Source organism: Corvus hawaiiensis, chromosome 2 (assembly GCF_020740725.1).
Source record: "Corvus hawaiiensis isolate bCorHaw1 chromosome 2, bCorHaw1.pri.cur, whole genome shotgun sequence".
In the NCBI taxonomy this organism is placed as follows: Eukaryota; Metazoa; Chordata; class Aves; order Passeriformes; family Corvidae; genus Corvus; species Corvus hawaiiensis.
In genome coordinates, this window is record NC_063214.1 from 96,052,004 (window position 1) to 96,062,210 (window position 10,207).

The following is a 10,207-nucleotide window of genomic DNA, read 5'->3' on the forward strand; positions in this document are numbered from 1 at the left end:
TGGGAATTACACAGCACTAAAAGCGGGGGGTCATACTGTAGTTTTAAGGACATTGAGATCCATATTTAATTTCTGCACAGTGGATCCTGCCATAGCACTGTCTGCGGGGAAGGATGCAGAAATCCCTCCCTGCCCCTAGGCAAGAGCCTCTGCCTTGCTGAGAACCATGGTGCAGGGGGCCACAGGCAACTCCATTGCATCCAGGTGCCCCCAGAAAGGTGCCACCAGCACTGCAGAGCTTCCTCCCTCCTGCTGCTTTCCTTTGGGTGCCATGGCACACAGTCCTGTGCTTCAGAGGTGACAGACTGTGCAGCAGTGCCTAAAAAAACAATATTTGATAAACAATGAGCAAACCCTCCCAAGCAGGACTCAGCAAGCTCTTAGGTTCAAAACTTTTGCAAAAGGATGGTAAATGTTACTTCTTGTCCATGCTGCATTTGCATTACATGAACCAAAAGCTTGCAAATAATCATCATGTGCCTGCACTGCATTCCCAGGGAAGAGTCCCATCCCTCCAGGGCAGATTGTACAGCTGCATCAGCCCTGCTGCAGCGGCTCCCTGGCAGGCTGCAGACACTAAGGCAAAGGGATAAGACCCTTATGACCTACAAATGAAATCACACAAAGGCATGGAAAGAAAAAGAAAGCTGGTGCTGGAATGGGAACCAACAGAGAAAAAAACATAGATTATTTTTCTCTTTGCTAAAAGGCTCGGGTTTAACCCCCAAATTTTTTGAAAATTAGCCCCAAGGTAAACATATCCTTTGAACATCAGACTCTTCCCTGCTACCAGCTGAGCAATTGGGGCATTTATCTGAAGGGCAGAAAGGTAGTGACAGCCTTCATTTCTTCCCAAGTGAAGATGGACCTGTTCCATCAAGCTCTGAGGATGTTCCTCCAGCCACCAAGCAAGGCTGAGGCTCAGCCATCCTGCAGAGCACCTGGCATGAGCAGTGTCCCTTGCTGCCTAGCCCAGATCCTGTTCACCCCAGAGCATCGTCAGGATGCCCAAGGCATTAACACACAAGCCCAGAACAAATCCTCTCTGCCAGTTTGAAGTATAAACTTCACATGGCAGATGAGTGTTGAGACCACACTGAACCTCTCGAGCCAGAGAACAAAATGTTTCATTGTGTCCAGAGGAGCAGTTTGTCCAGAATGAAATGAAATTACATGTTTTATTTCATTGTTCAGAAAGGAGAAGAAAAAGCTTTCTCTTCAGGGTTCTATAGGAGCCAGGACTCAAGCATTGACTTTGACAGAAAGAGAAAATACTGCTCCTGCCATTGCTGAATCTCAGCTGGTGAACTTTTTTCTTCCATTGTCTCTAACATTCGCTGCAACAGAACTACTCCTGTCCTACTGCCCCTCTGTAAGAGGATCAGACATCACTCACTCCAGCTTCCAAAAGAAGTCATGTCAGAAATCCAAAATGGAAGTTCTTTCTTCTAAATAGGGAGTTTTCTGTTGTCTTACCTGGTTATAGCTGCACTTTTAATCTCTACTTTGATCTACTTCCAAACCCATCCTCAGACACCACAGGAAGCAGTGAGCATCTGCACGGTGCCTGACAGAGCCAAGGTGCCTTCCAGCTCCAGTGTCAACACAGCAGGACAGGGACATCAGCTGTGCAGTTTTTACTTTGAAGGGTATTTTTTGGATGTAAACTGCTGAGTATGTTACCAAAGAGCATTCTTTTGAACCTAGGTAATGCATATTTTCAGCTTTAAGGCTGAGATGAAAGAGGAAGGATATGCTATTATGTCTAGAATTAAAAGAAAATAAAACGTGCAATGATAAAATATACTGTTAAACTGGTTTAAATCAAAATAATCTATGGTGCATTTGACGACTAAGATGAGGCAGAAAAATCTCAAGAGCCTTCCACATCCAAGCATTAGAATATACTGTATCAAACTCCCCACCCTGGGAAGGTCAGGATTCCCCCGACTATCACGCCACGCCCACCCCCGCCGCTCTCCTCTCTGCCCCCGGGTTGCTCATGCCGAAAACTTCATCCCTGCCAGCCAGCTTTTTACATCCCACGCTGCTGAATCCCTCCTGCCACTCCACTCTCACAGAGTACAAACTGCCTGAGAATTTCCATTCTGGCTGCTCCTGGGGAGTAAAATCCTGACAATCCTTTAATTTTCGCTTTATAAAGTGAGGCTTTCACAGCTTTCCTTTGCTTGGGGGTTTGTTTTTATGCTTAAACACAGTTTTTGGCTGGCAGCAGGACACAGATTCAGGAGCTCCATCCTCTGGGGTGATCACATAGCACCCCTCACAGGCAGCTTCCACAAAATGGTCTTTAAAATACAAAAAGAAGAAATTAACCCAAAAATGTACCAAATAGAAGATCCAGAGAAACCCAGACTGACAGCAACCACAATATACCTTTCCCTCCTAATTTCAAAGAAATTACATTTCCAATACAATTGTAATATTTTTAAAAACCAGTCTTTCCTGCAAACAGATCTGGTTTTTCAAAAAACAGAAGTCCTGAGTCTTGTATCTATTTTTTTTTTTCCTGTGCAGCTACATGAAAACATTTTATTTGAAGAATCCTTTTAGCAAGTTATTAATTGGGTTACAACTATTGAAGGTGAGCAGATTAAGGATGATGCAAAAATACACATCCAGAGGACACTTCAGTTGGTGTCTCTCTTACATTTGCCATAGTTACAAGATTAGGGATAATTTTGTAGTATTTGTGTAGTCTTGACTGAATGCTGGCCAGAGTAAAATTAATTTATTTGAAATCACACACACCTGTAAATTCCTCTGCAGTTTTGGATGGGCTGCTTGCCATTTTTAGTACATTTCAAGTTCATTTCATATCAAACAGGAAATACTTTCTTTTTCCTATCCAGTTAAACTCACCAGTGCACCTGCAGCCTCTAGGCTGCACAAGGCAGGGCCCAGAAGCTTCAGCATGGGCATTTTGTCTTTCTTTTAGAGGGCAGAGAATTTACTGCTTCAGGTATTATGTTCTGAGATATGACATTTGTATTAGTGCACCTTATAAAAATTTTAATGTAAATAATCTTTTAGAAGTACATAAGGATTGTATGGGTTTTTTTTAAACATCCTATCCAGGCAAATTTCCAAACACGGCTTTTAGCAACAGGCATGTTAGGCTGTAATTCCTTTATTTGCCTACTTGAAGTGACAGCAACCTCAGCCAACTCTTTGCAGCAATTGTTAATTCACAACTTGCAATGCAATATCTTTACTTACTGATCCAGTTAGTTCTGCCAATATACAAACTCCATTATATCATCCCATAAAACTCTCGAGTAACACCCCTGTCCTCGCAGGCACAGAACAGCACACTCAAAGCACACAACTGCCATGCGAGCCCTTACTGAGGCAATCTGCTGTGCCACCCACCATAATTACATTTCACTTACCAAGAATGTTATTAGCAGTGCCCTCAGGTTATTGTGATCTTTAGTTTCTGTGATCATATTTTCAATGGCTGGATTCATAACCTGAACTATTTCTAGCCCCACCAAAGCCGGACCAGTGAGGCCAGGGATGAACCTGAGGTCTGATCAAGACAGGGGGCTACAAAGGGCTTCCTGACAAGCACCAGCTCCCAGGGCCAGAGTGCTGCCTTCCCAGTAAGAGAAGTTTGGGATGGAGTTTGTTAAGAGTGGTTTTTCTATTTTTTTTTTACCTTCTGATGACTCCAGAGCCTCCAAGAAGTCACACATAAAACAACTGCCTTCCCAAAGATCACTGTCACTCAGCAACCAGAGAAAGCCCTGCCCTGTAGGAAACTACATTAAATATATTCACAAATGACTTCAGAGTGTGAAGAGTTTTAAACCCAGCCCCTTGCTGTAGCTGGTTAGCCTGTGGTACAAAAAACAAAGAGAGTTCTCAGGTAAGACAGCCCCTAGTAGCAGAGACTTCTGTCTAGGTTAGGGTGAGAAAAGAAGCATCTCCCAGAATGCTTTATGTGCTGTCAGAGACTGAAATATTATAGTTTATGACTTAAATATTTTCATGAAGGACTTTTAAAACTGTATTACAAAAGCTGCAGAGAGGACTACCGAACCCTGAACGGGGCCCTGACTGAGGCCTTACACTACTCACTGATGAAGATAAGATAAAGTAACAACTCAGGGCTGGGGACAGTCACGGAGCACAATCTTAACACCTCCAAGGTGGAGACCACAGCCCCAGAGCTATCAGCTGCCAGGCTTGCACAGACCCTCCACCAAAGGGTGGGGGGCGAGAGGCTTTGGGGGTGTGTTGGAAACGCCTCTGGTCAGAGGCGCAGTGACCGCCCATCCTGCACTGTGCAGAGGAGCCCAGCTGAGGGGTCCTCACTGCGGGGGGAGGAGCTTATCCACAGCAGAAGGGGTGACATGGCCCATCACAGGGGCTGCCCTCAAACGGGTCCCCAGACCCTGCACCAGAACACCAGAGATGATGCAACAGACCCTCAGTGTTGCAAGGGACAGTGTGTCAAGCTGGCCCCTGCAAAAGAGATGTGGGTGTTCCCACCTGGCCCAAAGCCTATATTAATCCACGGGATTCTGTACTCTCTGGCGTGTGGTGGCGTGTGGTGGCGTGTGGCACCATGGCACAGTGTGTGGCACCATGGCACAGCATGTGGCAGCATGTGGTGGCATGTGGTGGAGTGTGGCGGCGTGTGGTGGCATGGCCACGGTGGCGACAGGGGACCCTCACCACGAGCAGACCAGATGGAGGGGAGCAACGAGACATCGTTGGGACCCTCGGATGGGTGATCTGCTTCCACCTAACCCCTGTCACCTCTCCCTGCCCCCCCAGCCCCCCCCACACACTTCTTTTTCTTTCTTTCTTTCTCTTTCTTTCTTTCTCTTTCTTTCTTTCTTTCTCTTTCTTTCTTTCTCTTTCTTTCTTTCTTTTTCTTTCTTTCTTTCTTTCTTTTCCTTTCTTTCTTTCTTTTCTTTCTTTCTTTCTTTTTCTCTTTCCTTCGCTTTGTTTCTCTACTATTCAATAAAATACATCCATTTTTTGGCATCAACATCTAACCTCGTTTGGTTTTAATCTCATTTCTGGGAATATTTTGAACCTTCTAAATTCTTTCCTGTTTATGCACAGAGACTTAGCTTGCTTTGCTTTTCTGGGTTTAAACAGCATTGTAACAGTTGCTATGTTAATGGACCCCAGTTCTGCATTCCTGGTTGGCTGTTGGCCGCCCCATCCCCTTGTTACCTCATATGTCCCATGCCCTAGAAGGTTCTCCATTCCAGGTTCCCCACTGGCCTTTGCCCCTCACCACTCCCCCAGAGTTTCCCCACTGGCTCCCATTCCCCCGTCCGGCCTTTGTACCACCCCCCATGCCCTCAGATCTTTAGTCCCTGCTGCTCACCCCCCTCTTGTACTTGAACCTGGACGCTGCATTGTTTGTGTTTGCATCTTGACTCCCTCACGGTGCAGATAATAAACTGCTTCTGTGGAACTCTAAGCAGAGACCCTTCCTGCCTCTTTGCCATTAACTCATATTAGTGAAGCTATCCATGCGTGTGTGCGTGCATACGCGTGTGAGTGCGTGCTGGCCCTGCCGAGCTGCTTACGAGACACTTTGGGAAGATCGCAGCACCTCGCACGCTGGCACAGAAGCCACGGAGCCCGGGCTAGTGATACCTTGCTTTGCCAAACTTGGAGGAGGGATTTGAAATGAGCTTTCTCACATTTCAGACAATGAACTTGTCCACCAGGCTAAGGAATTTTTGAGAAACTCTATTCATAAAATGAGCAAAATCTGACATAAACTGGGAATTTTTTTTTCTTTTATGATCAATGCATACTTTACCATCTAAATAAAGCTGGAAAGGGCCAGCAAGATGGACTGACAACTCTGGATAAATTATGTATCAGGGAAGCCTGTCCTCTTATGAGGACACACTCAGACACTTCTGGTCCACCCATACTCCTTCAGGAAACCCAGTATGGTTTTAGAGATGTTAAACATGTATGTGAGTTCCTCTCTAAAACCCAAGTGGATGGGAAATCGAGATGCAACAGCATAAAGCATTGAAATTTTGTATATAGGGAAACCAACGTCTCAAATAAACCTAGCCCAAAGTAGTCAGAATTCAGAATGTGTTCTCCTCCTTACATAGATCGCTCTTCACAAAAGCTCTTCTATTTATCAGTCAAAACAGCAGTAGAATTGAGATCTATGTACAAGTTCAGGGAGCAGAGACCTGTGCTTTGTACCAGCAAAGCATGTTAGCCCAAGTACCTAGTCGGTCACAGATTTCCTGTGGGACGGTAACTACACATTAAAAACGATGATGTATTTACTTCCATGGCTCATTTTCACTGACTGGGTGCAAATTTAAAAAAAAATCTAAATATGCTTAAAAATCTGAGCCCTACCCACTGTGGATCTCATTTTCCAATGCAGTATCTTTTAACTTCTTAGTGTATTTTGTGAGAATAAATACAATGAAGATCAAGAAGCAGTCAGAAGATACTCAAACTTGCCTAAGAGATTTTTTCACTTGAGAAGTTAGCATAGGCAAAAAGAACTTCCGTAACTTTGGAGACAAAATGCAGGTGCCAATCTCAAACCCCACCAGGACAGGCAGTGGAATTATTTCCCACATGTAGGTATTCACACTGCACATTTGTACATTTTAAATTATTAGGGGTATATATTGATTTGACCTTGGGGCAAAGCTTGGATGTCATTCATCTACTGTGAACACAGCCATACACCAGCACTGGTATTTTGCATTCCTCTGCACAGTGCTTCAGTACTGCCTGCTGTGTTTCTAGATGGTACCTCGTATGAATTTTTCACTGGAGCCTGCAAGTCAAATGAGTCCTGTCACACCCCATGATGTGATGGGGTAACAAATGCTTGAGGAAAGGCTGTGACAGAGTTCTGTGTGTCCTGTCTGCCTGGCTGCCCACACACCTGGTCGGCTGGACAGGCCAAAATGCACTGGGACTGTCATTTCCCCAGAAGCTAAAAGGACTGAGCATCTTCACACTGCCAGCACAAGTGGGAATGGAACTCAAGTCTCTGGATTTCCCCAAACTTACCAATGAAACCAAAGTAGAAGCCATGAAAAACAGCTGTGCAAACACCAGCACCTTCTCATCGTCTTTCTAAACATACCATTTATTTTCTCTTCTCTCCAAAGGGGTGACAACTACCAGTCTGCTTCTTCTAAGCCTTGGGTGAAGGAGTTAATATCTTCCAGAGGAGGGAGTAGGTCCACATTTCCACTCTGTGAGGACAGAGGTATAAAATCTGCAGAGAGCTCTGCCTTGCCGTCTCTTCTCAGTGGGAACGATCAGCCCCCCAGAAGTATGTGGACTAATGGGGCAGTAAAGATTTCTGACTGCCAGCACAAGGGAATGCAGAAACGGCAGGCAGGCACCCAGAGCACGTGTTAAGCACTGAAACAGTCTCTTGAACTGATCAGGAATCACACAGCCCGAGGACCACTCTTAGCTAACTCTGTCACTCACTGTGAGTGGTCTATATATCCATAGGCACCAGCAGGCGTGAGATACATCTCTCTATATGCACTTAGAAAAAACATATGGATTTGTATATGTGAATAGGAATACATCAAAATCCTTCATACTTGGATATGAAAATCAGAAAAAGGCAAATTTCTGTTGGAAGCCAGAATTTAGTTTTGAAATCATTGGTTTGGTGGGTTTCTCGTTTATGACAATTGCACTTATAAACTGTGATACACTGAAGTGCCCAGAGAGATTATCCCTTAATGATCACAAATACAGGTACCCTAAAAATAAAGAGATACTTAGAGATCTGTTGCCAAAAGACATTTATGTACCTCCATAAATACTTTTTCAGAAAGTCTAAAGCCCACAGGATAGTCACCCAGAAACCATCCTGACACATTTCACTCATACTTCTCAACAAGAAAAACATGCTGTTTTCTCACACCTTTCTAGGAAGCCATTTGAAAACATTTTGGCTCAGAATGAGGTGCAATTGTACTCTTAGGTTTTCAAACTATTAAGACTGATTCCAGCATTTTAATGCCCTAGCACATCAACCACATCAGCTCAGATTTCTCACATCACTTACTTTTATGTTGCCTTCTGTGCTTACACCTTTGTTTCTACAGAAAATAAGTTACTATTTTCTTAGTATTTGAAGAAAAAAAAATATTCACGATAAATGAGCTGCAGAATTACAGAATTGCTGATGTTGTCCATTTACTCTAAGCCTCCGACAAAAGCAGGTTTAACTAGAGGGGGCTGTTCAGGGCCAGTGACACAGCTGCTCAGTGCCACGGTCCTGTCCCCAAAAGCAAAAGCCATGTGCTTCGAGCGCACCCTAGCGAACATCCTGTTGAAGCTTTTTCTTTCCGGTTTAAAATCCTGCAAGTATCTATATTTAGCTATCAGTGCTTTGCTGCCTTGAGGCTAGGGTCTGAATTTTAAAAAATACACTTATTAAAGAAAACGTGGAGAAGTAAATGCCTCAGTACTTCATAAAAATCCAGCTGGGTATTTTACCCATCTGTGAATTACACTACATTACTTTTTGCAGTGATTCACTGAATGTGAATTACAGAAGTCTTCACAAAGGTCTTGAAAAATTACTCAATTTTTGAGTATTTTCCTTTCCATATAAATATTATGTTGCTGCTGTTACAAGAGGCTTGTGTTTCCATAAGTTAAAATCATAGAATCACAGAATATCTCAAGTTGGAAGGAACCCATAAGGCTTGAGCTCAACTCTGCTCCTTGCAGGACTACCTAAAACTAAACCATATGACTAAGAGCATATTCCAGATGCTCCTTGAACTCTGACAGACTTGGTGCTGTAACCACTGTCCTGGGGAGCCTGTTCCAACCATCCTCCCAGTGAAAAGTCTTTTCCTGATGTTCAATCTGAACTTCTTAATTTCTGGCACTTGCTCCTGTTAAATTTCTATCAGCTGGGGACTGCACAGCTCTGTAGCCTATCCAGATGTCTCTGTAAGGCCTCTATCCTAGAGGGACTCCATAGCTTCCCCAATTTAGTATCATCAGTAAACTTCCTTAATGCACATTCAACTCCTATGTACAGTTCATTTATAAAAACATTAAAGAGCACTGACCCTAAAACTGAGCTTTGGGGTGACTGGCTGCCAGCTTGATGTATACCCATTTACTGTAATTCTTTGAGCCCAACCTGGCAGTGAGATTTAAGATAAAACTACTTACTGGCTCTGTCTTGTTACTGGCAAAGTAACTTTAAAGATATAGTTGTGAATACTTATACAAAATATATATGGAAAATAACCTAAGAAAAGGATCCAAAAAAACAAAGCCTTCAGATTTGTAAAGGGTCTAAATAATCTTGCAGCAGCCACTTGCAGAAGGCACCGTAACAATAAAGAGACCATAATATGTGGTCCTGAAACCATTTTACATGCAGGATAAACCTCTCTGAAGTGTTTAATTGGAAAGTACATGGCTAAGATAAACCACAAGGAGACATATATGTTTTTATTTACCACCACTGTTAATTCTTCACTTTCAGACAGTATTGTTAGTTGCTCCTTTGTAATTCTTTGAATTGCATTTGACTGTTAGGCTCTGATGTGCCCTTGTGCACTTACCTGGTCTCTCATCTTTAGACAAACTTAAATAAAGTAACAGTTGAATTGCCCCCCACTTACTGATGATTCTCCACTGTTTAAATGAATATAAGGAAACAAAAAGGAAAACCCACCAGCTCTCTCAGTTTGTGCTAAGTGTTTTTTGTGCTACAATTGAACAACCCCCCTTGGACTGTCACCTGTTCTAAAGACCTGCACCAGTTTTGTTTTGCTGCCGAGTCTTGCAGGGCCAGCACGTGCCAGTGCACAGAAACCCATCTGACCAAGACATGTGGTACCATACAGCCCGACTCATGGTTTCCAGCTGCCAAAGCACAGCACATCCTCTAGCACTGGCCAAGCACAGAGCTATCTAGGTCGAGCAGTACTTAACTATTCTCAGTCTTTGTCCTCAGCGAAGTGGCCAGACTATAGACAGCTAAATCTGTCTTTTGATGCAGTTTTGTAACACTCATGAAGAGCTGTGCTTGAGCTAACTCACATCAGCAGCTGGGATAGCACACTCAGAGGTAACTGAGTGCTGACAATACACATCACTCAATTATTATTACATTCTGTTCAAGATTGCTTGATAAAACTTCCTAATCACTTAAAAAAAATCT